The following is a 15238-nucleotide window of genomic DNA, read 5'->3' on the forward strand; positions in this document are numbered from 1 at the left end:
CTCTGCAGCAGGAAGGAGCATCACAGCTGCATTTTTCATCAGGAGAATATGCTAATTTTTGCTGCAACAACTGTATATTACCTGGCAATTATTCTCTCCAGTCTCTTGGTTTTGCTTTATCTGTGGTTGTGATTAGAATCCCCAAATGATTATGTAATAGGTAGAAGATACCTGATAATGTAATAGGCACTTCCTATTTTTTCTAAAGCTGTATTAATATAATTTCTTAGGTGTCGTTGTGTATTTCTCGACGTCAGTCCATTGTGAATCATGCAGACACATCAGTGAAAAAACAGAACCTGCTGCACAAGAAGCTGTGAGCAACAAGAAATTTTGGCTGGATGGCTGCATAAGGGCTTTGCAAGACCGCCAATAATTTTTTATATTCAGAGTTAAATAGAGCAATAAGATAGAATTTCAGGTTTAGTGCAATGGATTGCAGCTCTTCAGTCAATCAAATTATAGTTCAATCAGTTCATTTTAATCACTTCTCTGGAGAGAAGTAAACCCCTATGTTGAAGAATATGCAGCAATTTTATTGATGGAAAGTTTAATTGTTTCATTTTTCCTTACCGTCTGTAACATACTAGACTTTTAATCAGTGGGAACTGAAGTTATAATGAAGTAAAGTCCACTTTCCACAGTTCACAACTAGCTGAAAATAATTGGGTTGAGACTCCCATCCAGACAGTGTAATGCCTCTGGCATTTTCCTGAAAACTACACTTAATTGCTTTGCTGATGTTGTTAAGTGGTCCTAAGGGGGATGAAGTAGTAAAGCTGCTCACATATGCAGGGAAACAATACACAAAAAATGTCTTACAAGGTCCTTAAAGGAGGACCAACTAGTGACTAGAAGACAGTATATTGCACTTTTCCCCCCCTTTTGGGAAAAGTGCAATATATTATACCACAGAGAACACAGAGAAGAGGCTGATAAAATAAACTGGAGATTCTATAAACACTATTTTTATTTAAGGGCAGTAAGCTTGGGAGCCAAAATACAGAAAACGTCAAAGCAGAGCTCTTGCAATCAAACCTGCATCTTTAGGCTAGCCCAAGTTGCTTGGCATTTTTATGCTGAACACTGGTGAGCTGCTGCCTGTCTTCAGCACCTTGGCCTGAGGAACAGATGTACTCTTGTCCCCAGGGAGGGAGGACAGCTTGCTCTCTGTTCTCTAAAGTGACAGGATGTGAGCAGCCATGAGCTGAAAGCCTTGTCCAGGCATCAGTGGGACCAGCACATGTACCCTGTTAGGCTCTAAACATAGCCAGAGAAGGAATAACACTTTGGCATTTCTCCTTATTTACTGCATTGTTAGGAGACCCTCCATGATTATATGGCAATTGTTTAAAATTATGAATTAACTGATACTCTCAAGGATATTCTGATGAAGAAATACATTAGCTGTTTTATGGACAAAAATATTTAAGCTACTGCGGATTGAAATCAGTGTTAGAGCTGAAGCTGTTTTGTTGAGAACTATAGAGATTATTTAGATTTTTTTTAAGTGGGGGGGATTTTTTTTTGTTTGTTTTTGTTTTGGTTTGGTTTTTTTTTTTTGGTCCCTGTTTATTTAGATATATGAGCACAGTAAAGTCTCTCTCAACAACCTGACCTTCCTCAGCTGCTATTTGTGTAAACTTCAGTATGACCTTTGCTTATTCTGTTCTTGCTTTTACAGGCTCTGAACTGAACAACTACCCCCTGACGACTCTCTAGAAAGGAACATAGGCAAAACTGAGCCATGGGGTTCTAAAGCTAAAATCTTAAAAGTTCTTTTAACCCTATGTCTGACCCCAAGTGCCTTTAAGAGTCTATGAGTTGGCACCTCAAATTTTGGCCAGCATAACACTTCCAGCACATGAAATCATGTTTTTTCCACTGAAACAGGCTGAAGTCTAGACAAGACTCAAGTACCTTGACATGTAGCCCCATGTTAGCCTGACCATTCCCCCTAATATTAATAAACTTTAACATGTATTTCTCCTATGGTGAAATAATCACCTCCCGTGTGCTGGAACCGCCGACCATCTGCCAAGGAGATCAGCCCTCAGTGAGAAAGTGCCTGTGTCCAATTCACTCTGCTGGCCTGGCTCTGGGAGGACAGCTCAGCAGCAGCAGTGCTTGGGCTCTGCTGTTCTGGGCTCCTGTTTTGTCATGATAATGTGGATGGTTTGGAATGGTTTTAGCAAATGCACCAAATGAGGACTGTGTTGGGACAACTAATGGGAGACGGTGCTTGGGTTTTGTATTCTCAGAGGTGCTGAGGGACTGGAGGAGCCAGGGCAAACCTACAGTGCAGAGGGCAAACAACCAACCTGGTGTGGCTGGCTGAAATTTGCCTGTGTTGTCTGGCTGGTTTAGAGGGTACCCTGCCCTGACCCTTCTTTTGGGGACAGGGTTGCTGTCCCAGGAGGAGGAGGAGTTCCTCCTTGAGCTGTAATGCAGTCCCGTGCAGCAGCACAGCTGCCAGCTGGCCCTTATTGCCAAGCAGAGCTGCTTGCTGGGGCTCACATGCTTTAAAGTCTTAGCCTGGGTCTCAGTGGAAACAAGGAGGAGAATGATTTGACACACATTCCCCTGATTTGACATAGTGTGTGGTTACAACATGGTGTGTCCTCCACAAGAAATCCAAAATACATGTTGCTGTGCAGGCTGTTCCTGAAAAACTGTTCATGTGGAAAGATACAATTTTCATGGTTGTCATCAAAGCCAGTGTATGTATTCATTTGTGGAAGCATGTCAGACACCATATGTCACTAATATGCCTTTGATATGATGGTGTCTGAATAATTTTTTTAACTGCTTAATGGCATATGTTTAAATGTAAGCATCTGTTCTGTGTCTGTACTGTCTGTACTATTTATTCTTTATTTCTTATTTTCTTTTGACTAAAAGTTTGATTTGCACCTAGAAAAAGTGTGGGATTCATCTTATTTTTAAAGAAGTAGAGTTTTGGTAGTATTTCAGCATGTGGCCAACGTGTGTCTTCTCAAGGATGAGAAGGTCATTTAAATGAGAAGTTTTCCCTTTTCAGTAATCAGAAAAAAATCAGTTCCCAGGCAAAATAAAGATTAGATTTGACTACAAGTTTGTTAAATGAAAAAAATATTGTTTTAGTGTTGAGCAGATCCTGCAATGCATGGATTTGCTGAAAATAAGTCCTTGTAAGAGCCATATGTTACACCATGATGACAGTAAATTGGTTCTATCCAGAAACTTTTCTGATTCAGTTAAAGAACTTGCTGTATAATAAATGACTTAATAAAGGAATGAAATAATACACTATGTTTGTTAGGCTATTCGTTATACATGGGTGAAACTCAAAACCAGTGTCACAACAAAGGGACTCAAAAGTAGTTATTGCAACTCATCAATCAGCTGAGCCACTGCAGCACCCTTCAGGAGACTACAGCCAGCCTAAAAGGCACGGTTTGGGCAAAAGCAGGGAATGATACTTTACTGTGATTGAAAAACAAGAAGAGACTTTATGAGCCAACTGGGGATACCTGGAGAGTCCAGACAAGAGCGTCCAATGCTCAAGTACAGGAGGGGCTTATCAACCATTGCAAAGGGAGCAGCTGCACTGGGCTCACCAGCATGGTGGCAGGAAGAGGCACATGAAGAGCAGAGATGGTGGCACATGGTGGCAGGAAGAAGCCTGTAAAGAAGTAACTGTGGTGGCACATGGTGGCAGGAAGAGGCTCGTAAAGAAGCAGGGATGGTGACAGGAGGAGGCTCATAAAGAAGCAACCATGGTGGCACACTGTGAGCTGCAGAGCTACGAGTATCCATGCAGTGACCCTTCCAGCCAAGCTCTGTGAGTGTCCCATGGCTATGGTGTTCTGCCTTTTGGTAAGAATAACAAATGTCAGCTCTTGGTGGACATAGGCAGCCTGGGCTTCAAATTCTGTGTGTAAAGTTTGGCTCAGGCCGTTAACAGACCAGCAGCCATTGCATATATAACATTGGAAAATCAAATCTGCCTAAATCCAAAAGCTTTATGTCACTGTCACGGAGTCATAGCATTTCATAGCCACAGCTTAAAACAAACCACATCAAAACGAACCACGAAGAGCCGAGTGCAGCTGGTTTGTAAAACAGGCCCTGAGTAGCCCAGAGCGCACCTGCGGCCATGGCAGAGCCCTGCCTGGGCGGCCGGGATGAGGGGCCTCGGAATCAGTCAGTGCCATCTTGTGGCATTTCAGGATATTGAAACGCCCCTGAGCTACAGTAACTGCAAATGTCCTTGGAATCCACCACAATTCCAAAAATTGCAATGGTACCGCATACCAAGCCTGTACAGATACATTTGCTTGGCCACCGCTGCTGCGGCAGTGCATGGAGAGGCTCAGCACCTGAATGATTAATGAGGCAAACGCCTACCAATTATGGCTCATTGGAGGGGCACAGATTAATGCCTGTAATTAGAAATCCCGGGAACAGATGGAGAATTTTGCAATATCAAAAGCCTGCTCCTTATTAGCCGTGCCCGGCGCTGGGCAAGCAGAGCGCCAGGCCGTGGTCTGCCTTGCACAGGCCTCTGCTGGGACAGAGCTGGGACCCGGGGCAGGAGCTGCTCCCGGGGACCCCACCCGGGGCTGGGGCTGGGTTCTGCAGCCCCCGGGGCAGGGCTGGGCTGTGCTGAAACCTCTGGCAGCCCCCACGGCCCCCACCATGGGCCCTGCGAGCAGCGCGGGTTTGATGCTCAGAGGTGGCTGCGGCTGCCGCATCCCTTGCAGCCTCAGGTCCTTCCCTCCAGATCGCCAACACTCATTCCTGGGACACCAGCCTGAGCCTGGGACACAGCAGCAGCTGCTATTACTGACTCTATAAAAAAATTTTACAAAAGTATTCCTAGCACCTATTCTACTCTCCCCACCCACTTAAATAGGTGGAAAGGGCCTATAAGCCTATACGAACCATATAAAAATGAGAAAATGCCTAATCTAATTTGATACACACATAATATCGTCCTGCTCTATAAAGCAATTTATATACTATAAACATAGCACATATCCAGTAGATAAAGAATTCATGTAAGTAATGTAAGAATTTATATGAAGGCATATATATAAAATGTCCATGTACATATATTGTTTATAGAAGTACAAATATAGAAATATACCAAATTATATATAAAAATATAAAAAATATATACATACAATTATACAAATTATATATAATTATATATCATTATTATATTATTATATATAATATGTAAGAATATATAATATATATTATATATAATATTATTATAATTTAAGTAATGATATACAATTTTCTATATATTGTGTGTATATGTATGAATATATAGTCATATATATGTATGAATAGAAAATGTGCTGTTTCGCAATAATGACTGCTGCAGTACCAGAAAAGGACACATACTTTTCCTGGCAGTGTAACATTTATTGCATGAAAAGGAAGGAAATCTAACAACTTGAACTGAATTAAAACCAGCTCTGAGGCCCCTTCAGTCAGCTGGTGGCCAGGGGAACATCCTTTCTTTACTGCTGGGGAAGGTGGGCAGACCCTTGTGTCCCTGCAGGTGACACCATGGCAGGTGACACACTAACACCTTTAATTCTTCCTTGTCTCATTGCCCACTTTGACACTGGTCAAGCATCCCAGACACTCACCCAAAAGGCTTTTTGGGAGTGGTTATGGTGTAGTTACAAACTTCAAGTAATTTCTGCTTTCTACCTTCTCCACTTCTATCAATTATTCAGAGATTTTTCTTTTTTTTTTCTGTGACCCCAGATTTAACTTTTTTTAAAGGAAATCACATCAATTTTATCAAATCTTCGGAAAAGAAAATCACTTTCACACTATACAAGTTTCATTCAAGGACTTGAGCCCTGATGCTCATTCAGTATAATCTTAGTAAATAGTGGGCTTTTCTTAGAGCTTTGCTGGGAAGTAATTTGTTGTACAGTTGCCATCTACAATAGTGGTAGGTTTGTTTTAGAGTTTATTGCAGAGCACTGAATCCTGTTATAATCTGTCTTTTTGAGGACAGTAGAAATGCTCTGGTTGCAGACAGACAAAAATTTTAGAACTTACAAGGAGTCAACAGTAAATTAAAAACTGTTTTTTTCCCCTATTAATTTGATCACGAAGACAAAAAGACCACTATATGATAATTTCATTGTTATGAACTGCCACTATGGTTAGTTACTTGCATGACTAATGGGTTCACTCTGACCTCAACAAGGCACTTCTTATTTTCCAAACTAGGCAAACTGAGTTTTTATCTTCTATTAGTGTAAGCTGCTTTATTAACACAAAGTAATATTCCAAATAGTTTGAAGCCAATATGATAATTATAACATAATTGATTGCAATTGCTTGTTTTCCTAAGATGAAAGCAAATAATATTTCTCACAAGTGTCTCTAATTTTCAAAACTTTATGTAGACTTCTGTTGGCTGAACTCTCACTGTAAAGGTAGACAACTATTTCCTCTCTGACATGCTGGAAAAGAAATATACCTTTGGACCATGATTTATTTTTCTCACTTATCCCCTGTCCTACTAGAAAGCACTGAGTTTTATTTTCTGATGGGCCAGATTTTTTTTCTAGTTTTGCATATAGAAATTCCCAATAAACCATCTTGGAGAGGATGATATCACCCTAAATTCCCACTACTTTCCTCTGGTCAAGGTGTGTTAAAGCATTATTTTGTTGCTCATCAGAGGGTCTGATGTAGATGCAATGTGACTGGAAGAGACTTTCTTCTGATGTAGCCATAAAATACCCTCGGCCTCTTTCACCATGTAACTGGGGAATTATGCACTCTGCAACAATCTCAAAAGGAATGGAAGCAGAAAATACTGCAACTGCCACTGAGAGGGAAAATTTGAATTCAGTTAAAGATTTCAATATCAGAGTTACCTGAACACCGGTGTTCTCAGCACTGCCTTTTCATTTTGAAAAATGTAACATAGAGCTCACATTTTGAGAGTTTAAGGGTTTCTCATTTCCGAGTTTAGGCTCTAGCTTTTGGAGAGACTTTGGTTTGTAACATCCCAAATTATAAGGTGGCCAAACAAGCACTCTGACCTAACTCAACCCAACATTTTCTCCCATTTCTTCACCTTACAAAACTATTCAGTAAAAGTCCTGGTTTGCCTATGGAATTCATTACTGCATTATAGCACTGTATAGCACTGGGCTTCCACATTATCCCTTGGAGAGATTGCATTTCTACTTTGTACTGAATTTACCATTGGAAAAGTTCATCTAGAAAGATGCCACGAAAACAATGAAGCCACCAGGGGAATTCTTCACTTGAAGTATCCATCACTCCTCAGCAGAGGAACTGGAGGAATATGTTAAGCTTGCTACATCCTCTATCAATCTTTTGTTTATTACATTATCAAGTTGCTTGCACTGTGAAAGATTAAAACAGTTGAGTAAGTGCAAAGCATGGTGTTAGTGAGCACTTTGATTATAAGTCAGACATCAAACTGGTATTTGAAGTGCAGAACTACTGAGCTTTCTCTTTGTCACACGAGCAGATGTTGCCGGAGGCAAGGAGGAACGGAGCCCTGCATTTTTTAAACTTGGCTGCTGAACTTTGCACTGCCTGAAGAACCAGGCACTGTGTGCAGTTCCCGGTTAGATGCCTTTCAAACCTGTCTTCTGCCTAAGGGCTACCAGATGTGCAGCTGAGGCAAACGGATAGATTTTCCCATTGTGCATCTCCTCAACCTGAGAATGTGCTGCTTATTGCTCTAAGTAAATGATTGGGCTGCTTTATTAATTTAGGAGTCTGACAATAGTATTTTTCCCTTTTGCTTTACTTTAAGGAGAGTTCTTTCCAGTATGAGAATGAAATATTAATGAGCAAAGATAATACACCTAAGGAGGAAGACTTCATCCTGGATATTTACTTAGAATTTCATCTTGAAAGATCCAACCAGAACCATTTGCCATACATATGACTTCCTGATAACTGTGGTCTGCCACACCTGCAATCTGACAACCTTTAAAGATCGGTGAGGATTTGTCCACAGGGGAATCCTTAAGTCTGGTGACTTACTCAACCCACTACCTAGATGTCCATTTACTCTGAAGGATCCAAGAAACATGCAGTAAATGACTTTCCACGCACAATGAACTCACTCATGTCCCTGGGTTTCTGGGTAAGTACATTTGTGTCTCTTAGCGTTCAAGTAAAAAAGTGCTTCCCTCTCTTTTCAACAGGCCTTAAGTAAACCTGCAAGGAAATACTACAACACATTTAACAGATGTGAAATTCACCTACAGGCTTGTGATGGAGAATACCAGGGGTTTCATTGACCATCAGTAGAACTGCACCCACCCTCCCTCAAACATCACCAGCTGTTGCAACATTTCCTACAGATTTTCTTCCTTTATATGCATTATATACACATCACTTGTGCGTTTGCAAATACCTCCAGTGCTGCTGCCTGTCACTACTTATAACAGTGTCCAAAACACCATGGTATGTGTGTACCTTACAGAGAGATGAAGGTTTGAACTGGTGAGGTGTTCCCCCACGTGGCTGCCACAATCCCATGTCAGCATAGGTGCTCTGTGTCTCTGAGAGAGCAGACAGAGAGGCTGGCACTGGAAAGGGAAAGTGGCTTTTGGAGGGTGAACAATGGAGGGTGACAAATGCCACGGTTACAGAAGTGAGAGAGTTCACTTAGTTAATTTCATCCATTTGAGAAGAGAACCTACAGAAGACTAAAAATACAATGAGGTGCACCTCAGAGCAGAAACCCTCCTCTGAACAAATGTGGCCCACAATAATATTTTCTAATTCACAGCTATCTATAGTCTCTTTTAAAGTGTGTTAGTCTGTGCCTACTTCCAAAAAAACTGCTGTCTTGATAAGATTTTTTGTTTATAAAGAAATAAATATTAGACATTGGAATTGTATATAGAATTATTGTTCCCCTAGATAGGTTCCTGGTGTCTTTTTGCATTATGTGTAATCATGAGTGACCCTAAGGTCAATTATTAACAAAACCTCACAGAAATCTCTGCTAGATAGGGAGAAACATGAAAATCTCAAGGAACAAAGTATTTGACTTCTAAACAGAATGCCTGCCTAAGACCAAACCTCATTAGGGAGGTCCTCCAGGCAAACATCCTCTCATTATTTATTGTCATGGTTTGCTGAAGATTTCTCAGTGTAACTCACAATTGGGTTTTAAATAAATCTCTCTGTATAGTAAATGTGATATTCTTGCATCTAAGCAACAGGGTTAGCTGCAAACTAAATAAGACCAAAATTTCACATTTCAGGGACTCATAAAAAGCTTAGAGTCTGACAGTAATGCAACAAGAGGCAAAAATATGACTGACAACATATGGCTGAAAAGTAGGGTCGCAGTGGCTGTACAACATAACAGAACAGCCAGACTGCAAAGCAAAAGCAATTAGCTACAAGTCTTGCTAATGTGGAATTATTTATGGGGAGGAACTTCTTTGTAGCACAAGGATGGTGCTTGTTTATGATTAACATTTAAGGCATGAAGGCCTTGGATTTAAGGTTTTGCTTCCCATCCTTCATTCTCGCCTCTAGAGGGTCAGTTGGGGATAGGCTCTCAAATGTTTTGAGGCACTCTGGTATCCTGGAGGAATTGTTCTAAAACTCCTGGAGTTCAGCTGCTCATCTCTAAATTAGGGATACTAAAGCTCTTTCTCATAATAGGTACTGTGAATGGGAGGGTGCTAAAGACTGGGAATGTTTTATCAAATAGTTTTGCTATGCATCTTTTCAAAGTGGTGAAGGTCTGATAAGATTTTACAAGTCTTATCACATCCAAGGGTTAACTGATGTTTATGCCTAAGGTGACCATGACTTCCATTTTTAATTCCACTAAACTGCTGAGACCTCTTAAAGAAGTCCAGAATACCTCAGAAATTTCCATCTCTAATCAGAACAGTGTGAAGTTCTCTTCAAGGAGAAAATCCTCTGGTGTGGTCCATTTTTCTGCTGTAGTTAAATATTCTTGGGCTGATTCAGCATCTGGGCTGAAGAGCTGGCCCCTGGAAGCTCCTGCTTTGGTTGCTGTGGAGGAGGCTGGAGGGGCAGCACAGTGGAAAGTTCCTCTCCTCACCAGAGGACATGCACAGGCCACCCTTGCCAGGCACAGTCTCCTGACTCCCTTGCTTGGCTCAGTGCACTGCCCCTGCACCTGCCCATAAAAGATTCATTCTCTGAAATTTCATATTTATCACTTCCCATAACAAGGTTTCTCTACTAAGGTAATACTATAGTCAAACAAATGTAAAGGTGGTGAGGATAGACAGTAAAATAACTGAAAAATCTTTTCTACTCAGTGTGGTGAAAGGGGATATTATGTAAACAGATGGCTTTTTTTAGTGCACCTATTATAGAGTCATGCCCACTCTTTTCTGAATGCATACCTATGAGACTGTGTGTGCAATAAAACCCTTAGTTTATTAAGCATTTTTTTCTATTCTGCTATGTCAGTCTAAATTCACTTTGAAGGCAGGAATGATGGAATTGTTCAATATATTGTGTGCACAAGGTTGTGACCTCTGCAGTTGGGCCCTGAAACACCAGTCTGCTTACTACTGGGGCAGCTGAAATGAATTATGAGGTAGCCTCATAAAACATTGTACTAAATCTGAGACCTCTGAATATGCATTTAGCATTTCTGTATTCTTTCTAACTTCCAAAATATTTACAACCTCTGTAGGACTTAAAAAATGAAAATTGAACATACTGTTTTTACTGAATATCTTGTTTCTAAACAAGGTCTTAATCCTGCCAGAGCTCCAATGGTTGAATGGCCTTGTTCTTGTAAAAAAATATGCCACTGATTTCTGCATCCATTTTTGTTTGTGTTTTGCAGGAGACATCCTGGAATTGTTATTGTGTCATCCAGCAGGAAGGCACAGGTACATCTGTCTGAGTACTGTGGAGGACACGTCTCTACACTGAGGCACATCCTAACCAGGAGAGGGGGGGAAATTCTTTTGTTTTAAAAGGGGACAGAAGGAACACCCTCAACAATAAATCTGAGACCCCAAATACCCTGCTCTTCACATAAGATCCTCTGTTTGAAGACTGACCCAGCCAAGCTGGAACACCCAGTGTAAAGCTGTCATCACCCTGTATTTCTACTCTTACTGAAATTACTTTCTTTGTTCTCTGTAACATGTGTAACTAGAATTGTATCAGCCACCACAACAATCTTTTCCTTTCATCAGCTCTGTGGAAGCAGTTCTGCCTCCCTTCTGTGCTGTTACTAGCAGGGTAGCTCCAAATAATTGTTTCTTTTCCACATACAACAAAGGCCTCTACAGCTTCAGCAGGGCCCATGAAATGGGAACCAGCAAACAAAAAGTCCAGTTGCTGAAGTTTATCATTGGTGCCTCTTATTCTGTAAAACATTTAAACACCACATTTTACTAAAGCTGCTGTGAATATTCATTCAGTGCTTACGGGTGAACACAGTTCACCAGACCCCTGTATTAACACCACAGTTTTAACTAATTTACAGAACTTGAAAACTTTCCCAGCAGGACCCTTTGAACAGATGTAATTTATATAATACTTTAAAAAAAAAATAAAGCTTTATTTATTCCTACCTTGAAGGTACAGAGCCTTGAGGAAAATGTGTTAACATGGTGAAAGGCCAAGCTTAACCACTCCATGCTCCAGGAAAGGAAAGCTGTCACTGAGTTGGGAAAAGCCAGGCTGTCCCACTAACAAAATGTTGTCTTTGTTCTCTACATGAATCAATTTGTCTTTGCTGATAACCCACTTCTTTCCAAGGATTTCAGGTTTAGGATTCCCTTTGATGCCAGACTCACTGCTGGAAACAGTAAACCACTCTAACTTTGATGGAGCTACATTTATTCCCTCTAGTCAGCTATTTGATTGTTTCTGCTAAAAATCTTATGTCACCGTTTCATGTTAGGCAGGCTTCCCCTCCATCTTTCTGATTTAAACCATGCCAGTCAAAAGTTACAAACCAGGTAGCCCAAGAGGCATGTAAATTCATATAAAATATGCACAAGTTCATCCTTCTTTATAACATGTATGACTGAAATGATATCAGTGACCCCAGCAACCATTTTTCCTTTCATCACCCCCCTCTCCAGCACCTCTGCTTCCCCTCTGTGCTGTCACCAGCAGCGTGGCCGTGGTGCCTGTGACAGAGTCACGGGAGCACAGAAGCCACCACGCCCAGGGCCAGCGGTGTCTTGATCTGAACGCGTGCTGGTGCCAACACTTGTGAGGGTTTCAGCCTGTCTGGAGCACAGGAGTGTTACATCAGGCAGCTCAGGCTGGTAATGGTAACCTAAGCTACCAGCAGCAGGGAGGCATTTGTGCTGTGCTTTGCTTCGAGCAGCGCTCAGAGCCTGTGACACTGTCTGACACTGACTGATTAAGATACAGGTACTGTGGTGCTGTCAGGAAAGAAGAAAGAGGACTTGCCGTGCTGTTGTTGCTCATGGATCTCCAGCAGGGCAGCAGCCAGACACCGGTGCACAGCAGCATCGTGCTCTTCCACCTCTTCAGAGAATTACTTTCCAGTCAACCTGAGGAGATGAAGAACACACCTCATTTTTAACACAGCCCGTCCCTCCACACAGACTCCAAAGTCTGTGTATCACAGCTGATCGAATCCTCATGACTGGGGAGGGACTGTGAGAGGAGATGAGGGAGATGTGAGAAGAACAAAAATATGAACTCAATAATGAGCCTTACCAGGAAACCATTAGGAAGGCTGCTCCTGACTGCAGCAAACAAGACCAGGTCCTAACCGGGAAAGAAACAGAGCTACCTTGTTATGCTGCAGATATAGATATAATCTTCCTTTTCTCCACGGCTTGTCCTTGCCATCTGTAAAAACCAGACACTCAAATTTCTCCCTGATACCAGTTTCCTGGGTATCTCCAAAGGCCAGACTACACTGCTAGTGGGAATGGAGAAAAGGATTACTTTGCCAGGCAGCCTAAGACATGGGACTAGAATTTTAGTTTTATTTAGTTTAATTCTCAGGGCTTTCTCCAATACAAAAATGCAGGGTTTCCCAATGTACCTTTTCATCCCATCTCACAGATGATGAAATAATAATTTCCCTTCTCTCTGAGGGTGATGTGAAACCTTCAAAAAGACTAACATATGTGTTGTCTAGACATGGGGACACTCTTGAGCTCAGGCTTACATTTTTTGCCTTCTGGAGTCACTTCTGCATACAGCCCATGCAGGTAGGAAGGCAAGCAGGAATATAGAAAGTCTCAGAGAAATCTCTGCAGACCTGACATTCTCTTACTCATTTGTGTGCCAAACCAGCCGTGTTCCTGTCACCTGTGTGGTGATAGAATTGTCCTTGTTCTCCACAAAGCAGAGGAAACTGGAAAGATTCTGATCTTCCTTCCACAACAGAGGAGGCAACTTGGCTTCCAGGAACCTCTATTCTCTACAACAACCAGTCTCTTTTCATCTTGGATTTCTTAATAAATATTTAGAGGACAGTTCACGTTTTCCCTTCTGCTCTGTGTAACAGAGCTGATTATTACTAAGGTCAGGTGGCTCCATGGGCTAATTAATATTCACAGGTAGCAGTAAGAAATAAGTACAAACCTCATCTCTCCTCAGCTTTAATTACAATATCAGTGCAATCAAATTCCATGTGGATACACCTCCCGCATCAGCTCCAAACAATTTCAGATGTGTATACAGGATTCACAGCATCTTTAACTCATGATCTTCTGTCATTACCATGTAATTACTCTAATGCATCTTTACTGTGCAACACCCACCAGAACTAACAGCCGTGGAGGGCCTGGTGTAATGACAGAATAGAGACATCAGCGTGGAATTTCGGCTTACAGGGACCTGCAGCATTCCTTCCAGTCCCATTATTCAACATCTCTGAGCAACCTGACTCCTACCTGCCTCCCTTCCTTCTCTAAATTTACTTTGTGAAACATTCATGTCATTCTAGCACTGAGAAGCCCCAGGTGGCACTGAAATGCCAGTGGGAATGTAGCACAAGTCAATAAAGTGGCAATAAATTGTCTCACCTTGATCAGCTCTGTGGATACAGGAGAGGAATAGAGGAAGGTGAGTCAGGGAAGAGCAGCTGTGTTATGCACCTTGCTATGCTATGGGTGAGGATCTGGGCCTTGTGTAGAAATGGGAAAAGAGGTTTAGAGAAATTTGACAGAAAATGCAATCCTGACTACTTAAGTTAGCAAATATCCCTCAATTAAGTGCTGGTGGAGGTCAGATACAAAAGTCAGTTAGAGAGAACTGGGCAAGCTTCAAAGGTTCTTTGTGGCAAAAAGCTGAAGGATGAGCCAGTGCAATAACCTGTGAAATGACAAGCCATGGAGATGATTTTAGCCTTTCATTTCTACCACTATAGAAAATGAAGAACAAAGTACATATTATAAAGACATAAGATGGGATGAGTTTTTGAACCTGTGTAAGGATTTTTAAAGAACTAGCTGCAGACATATCTCACAATGCCCTATGCAAAGTATTCCTGTGTTTTTGCAGAGATTTACAAAACTCTCTCAGTATATCAATTCCATCAGTCCTTTTACTTTTCTTAAATGGCAATCATTTTAAACTGTATAATAGCATCTATATTTGATGCATTTGACTTTCTATGTGATAACAGTCACTGTGATTAAAACACACATTATCAAGACTTGAAAAAGACAGTTAAACAGGAATGGCATTACATTGTCACCTATCCAAATTGTAATTGGCATTTAATTGTAGCTCTCCAAGCAAACACAAAAAGACAAACAACAAAGAAACCTCTGCTCTGATTGAAAGCAATTAAGAGAGGAAAACCCAAGAGAGCTAATATATGAAGTTTGAGGGAGGAAGCATCCCTTCCCTGAAATGCAAAGGCCCTTCTTGAATCTGAGAGAGGTAAAGCATGGGAATAGTGCAGCTGTTTTTGGGAAGTTGCCTTTTGAATGGAAATGGAAATTAAAAGCTGCCAGGCTGATTTTTATCTCTCTTGTCAAATTTATGTTGTATATGTTTGCTGATGTTCTGTAATACCCCAGTTATCTCTGTTTGCATATTAACTGTTTTGTGTCCCAGATGCACATACAAGGATTATAAATATTTTGTGAAAAGATATAACCATCACTTTCAACAGTATAATTTTTATAATTTTGTTTTCTAAACAGCTTTCCCTCTGTTCTTGCAGAAGACTCAAAGAATCCCTGAAGAAGTACTTTAGGATGAG

The 15238-nt window shown here is 41.2% G+C and overlaps 1 long non-coding RNA gene across 16 annotated transcripts in view; it reads right to left on the bottom strand.

The window, feature by feature from the left end:
• The window catches only part of LOC135279282 (uncharacterized), a 126688-nt gene that overhangs the window by 6724 nt on the left and 104726 nt on the right, over positions 1-15238 (bottom strand). For 15 of the 16 annotated variants that reach the window (XR_010346569.1, XR_010346574.1, XR_010346570.1 and 12 more), the window contains one exon: positions 12457-12560. This is a non-coding gene — a long non-coding RNA (uncharacterized LOC135279282). Of the gene's footprint in view, positions 1-12456; positions 12561-12729; positions 12781-15238 lie in introns of all 16 variants that reach the window. The other variant, XR_010346568.1, reaches the window with a different exon arrangement.

This window comes from Passer domesticus, chromosome 12, assembly GCF_036417665.1.
Source record: "Passer domesticus isolate bPasDom1 chromosome 12, bPasDom1.hap1, whole genome shotgun sequence".
NCBI classification, from domain to species: domain Eukaryota; kingdom Metazoa; phylum Chordata; class Aves; order Passeriformes; family Passeridae; genus Passer; species Passer domesticus.